The sequence below is a fragment of the Lissotriton vulgaris genome, chromosome 12, assembly GCF_964263255.1.
Source record: "Lissotriton vulgaris chromosome 12, aLisVul1.2, whole genome shotgun sequence".
NCBI lineage: Eukaryota > Metazoa > Chordata > Amphibia > Caudata > Salamandridae > Lissotriton > Lissotriton vulgaris.
Window position 1 is genome coordinate 723460034 of NC_141700.1, and position 3960 is coordinate 723463993.

At 43.5% G+C, this 3960-nt stretch overlaps 1 non-coding gene across 1 annotated transcript; it reads left to right on the top strand.

Annotated features, from left to right (window-relative positions):
* The first annotated feature begins 367 nt into the window (after window positions 1-367).
* On the top strand, window positions 368-441 carry TRNAI-AAU (transfer RNA isoleucine (anticodon AAU)). The gene has a single exon. It is a non-coding gene; the product is annotated as a tRNA-Ile (tRNA).
* The last annotated feature ends 3519 nt before the right edge of the window (window positions 442-3960 follow it).

Genomic DNA, 3960 nt, shown 5'->3' on the forward strand with positions numbered 1-3960 from the left:
CTAACTATGTAAGTTTGATGGCCAAGCAATCCAATGCATTATCTTTTTTGTTCTAAGACGATAAATATACTATACATCTTTTGCTTTCTTCAGGAGACAACGACGTTGTAGATATAGCACAACTCACAGTGACGTTTAACTGAAAGAACAGGCGCTGAAACAGACATGCTGCTCTCGTTCTCTTGTTACTTTAATGCAGAAGGGGAGGAGAAAGGCATGAAGAAAATAAAATGGTGGACTAGTAGGCGGCATGTCTATATGTGGCAAAGAAAGAATGCAGAAACACGGCAATACTTCAAGGGAAATTATAATAGGCATTCAGTTTCTATGTTGGGTTGTATAGAATAGTCAGTGCTATTTTTCTCATGGCCGGTTAGCTCAGTTGGTTAGAGCGTGGTGCTAATAACGCCAAGGTCGCGGGTTCGATCCCCGTACTGGCCATGTATATTTTATTTTTTACACAACAATTAATTTCTTTTTTTCCCAATTTAATGAACCACTTTTAAATCCGAGCTCTTAGTTACAGTTAATCCAATAAACATTCCCTTTCGATTAGTGCTTCTTTTGCATCTGCTGACGTGGGCAGCAGCAGCAGGCAGAGCCAGTGGAACAGAAGAAAGACAAGGAAGTGGATCGCAAAGATGGAGGAACTCGGCTGGACTGCCTCACGTGAGACCTGGGAGACGAGGGGAGTCGGTTATTGGATGAATGGGAAAAGGGACATTACTCAAGTGAACAGCTGGAGGGGTAGAGAGACTGCAGCTAGAACAAGCATTTGCAAGAGTTTAGTGTGCTCCATTGGCATGGTAAATGATAAAGCCTTTTATTTATGTGTTTTGAAAACCTGCAAGTGGTGACTTATTACATTGCAAATGCTTGTTCTTTTTTACGTTTTTTCCCATGCTCACCTTTTCTGAGTCCCACGCTCTGTGTTTTAATTATTTCAGTTTCTTTTAGCATGCGTTCCAGTCTATGACCATTTTCCCTAGCAGTGTCATTTTTGCGTATTTTATCTGCAGACAGAAAAGACACATTAGGAACTAATTAATTTTTTAGTGGGATCTAGTCCAGCTCAGCGGGGTGACGTTACAACGCATGCTATTACATCGCATGCAGTTGCAACGCAAACTTTTTCTCCGACTTTCTGGGGTGCGCTGAAAGTTGGAATAGATTAATTTTCTATTCCAACTCTAGTGTGTGCAACAGTAGGGAAGGTGTTGGAGTTAAATCCAACACCTTCTACCCACTACTGCACACCTTTTGCGTTGCAACGGCATGTGATGAAAAGGCATGCATTGTAACAGTTTCGTTGTAAAGGCTGTCTCCGGCTCAGTGGTAGCCCCCGCTTACGCTTCACTTCAGCCTAGGTGCGTATAGTGACAGGGGAGTTACTAACCTTTGAAGAGTCCAAGTGAGCCCGCGGTGAGTTGCAGATAAAAGTTAAGCACTCTCTGCGAGCATTGTTATAGAGTTTGCAGATAATGGAACTATTTATTCATAATGAATACATGAATTAATAAATCCTGTCGGTCAGCAGGCAAAAGAATTGTCTATTACAGGAATGTTCCTTGCTCTGACTATGTGCTGCTAAGACTCCTCACTGTTTCGTGCTGGAGGCGTTTCTCCTTCTCTGGGGAAGTTCTCCTTGGGTTGGTGGGTGAGCCTTCATCAGGAGCTGTAGCCTTTTTAGGGGTCAAATACTCTATGCTGCTGTGTATGTAAGGGCAGCGCGCCATTTTCTTAAGGCAGCAGACACTGCTCTGTTCAGCGGCATAGCTGGCTGACTGACACCCATCCCCACCCTCCACCTGGTGGCTGTAGCAGTGCATTTATTTGAGGTATCTTGGTTTCCAAAGAGACAAATATTTGAGCCTCCGTGAAACCAGACGAGCCCCTAGTGATGGTCAGCGCGTCTTTGATCAGAGTGCTATATTGCAGGCGCGCAACGCCCATTAAGCTCAAAGAGCTTCAGCCCCTCCCGTCGTGTGTGTCATACCGGCTGAGACAGGTTCCCGGGCACACACACAGCCACACCTGAGTACTTCACAGGTCCTTAAAAGACCATTTAATTGTTAATGAGGCTTTCTTTTTCTTTCACCCCTTCTTAGAGCTCCTGCATCTCTACTCTGCCAATTGCTGAAAGAATTAGCCCCCCCTCACAAAATTTCACTCTAGTTGCGCCTCTAGTATATTGGTCAACGCATCTTAAACCGCCATAGGTGCATTTTTGAGGAGGTGATTTAAGCCCCTTGACGCCTGTGAGTGAAAGACTTAAACACTGGTGCATTCTATAATGTAATTATAAAATGAACGGAAAGCGCTTATTAGAGGAGGATGTTTGCAGACGGGTTTTTTCGTGGTATCAATTATCAGTCTTGACTGATTTGAAATTATTTGCAGAGCCTGTGCTCCATTGTTTGCTCCCCTTTCAGAGGCTAAGCCTCTTCCATTCTCTGGCTGAGCGCTGATTGGCCATGGGGTGTCATCACCACTGGGGAAGCCCATTCATCTATGTACTCAGGAGTAGTACTTTGCATGCTATTAGCAGCCGGGGTAATTTCTCCATTTCCCTCCTTGTTCACTTGTTTGTTTTTTCAACACGCTGTGCACGCTTTCACCTTAATAATAATAGCTGTCGCCCACACAGCACTGGCTGGACGTGAGTGGTGTGTGGGGCAACAGCTATTCTTAAATAAAAAATATAAACAAGTGGCCGCCATTGCAGAAGCCAGCGTCCTTCGAGTGCTGTGAGGGACGACATAGCTCATAGCAACGGCACCCTTCTTGTTTGTATTTGCAGCGCACGATGCACGCTTTCATTTTCATAATGGCTGCAGCTTATTTTAGATGCAGCCCCACACATCATGTGGTAAAGTGAAAGCTGGGGAAAGATTTGGAGTCCCTGTCTTAAACGTAGCAGACTAGGATTGCTGAGCCATCACTCATAGAAGGGGTCTAGCTAGGGAAAATTTCTACACATCCTTTCATAATACAATTTGATAACACGAGCAAGGCAGAGTAGACAACTAAAGTAAAATCAATTAAAATGAAACAACTAGTAGATACACCAGCCAACCAGTTTTTTCAAATTTAAAAAATCATGAAATTTATTCTTTACCTCCCGGCTGGGTTACAATCTAAAACATAATAAAAAACCAATTTTAAAAAAACCACCGAGCAGTGGTAATACAGTGAATATATGTACAGTCAAAGTAAAAAAAGTCGACGCAGCGTTTCGGTGCTTGTCAATCTTGATACCTTCTTCAGGACATTTACAACATTTGACTCCGTATCTGTATTTCAAGTGGGAAGAGCGTTTCAATTGCTTTCCAAAGTGTTGTGAACTTCTCAGGAGTTTAATATCTCTTGAGCTTAAAGATCAAAAAATAAGATCTTCTATGCGCATGGAGGGGCCACCGTTGATCAAGGGAGTAGCTTCTTTAGGTCTTTAAACCTGCTTTGATATCAGGTGAGTCTCTTAGTATCTTTTTTTGATGATATTTAGTCATTCAATTCTTATCTTGATGGGTAGAAGAGGATATCTTTTAGTCAAAGTTTGGCCTCCCTGCTCCTCCGTGCTCTCGTCTTGATGAAAAATCGAAATGTGTGTCTGGGAAGCTGTTTCAAGCCTGGGCTGACACACACAAGGGGGGGGGGGGTGGTGAAGCCCTTTGAGCCCTATTGGCGTTGCGAGCCTGCAAATGTTCACAAGTTGGCAGATCTGCCTTACTACTGTTTTTGTCGTAAGAGAATTATCGCTCCCATTTTTCTTACCATCCACAGTTATATGGGAGAAAGGAGAGATGTTTTACCTCCAGACTGGAGGGGCAGTCTCTAATAATGCACACAAAGATGCACTCAAGGATCTTGACTTTTACCTGCATACAGTGGCTTCAGGAACCAGAGGGGCCACTGCATCCGAAATAAAGCTGTTTTTTACTAACAAACCAGGGAGTGAGT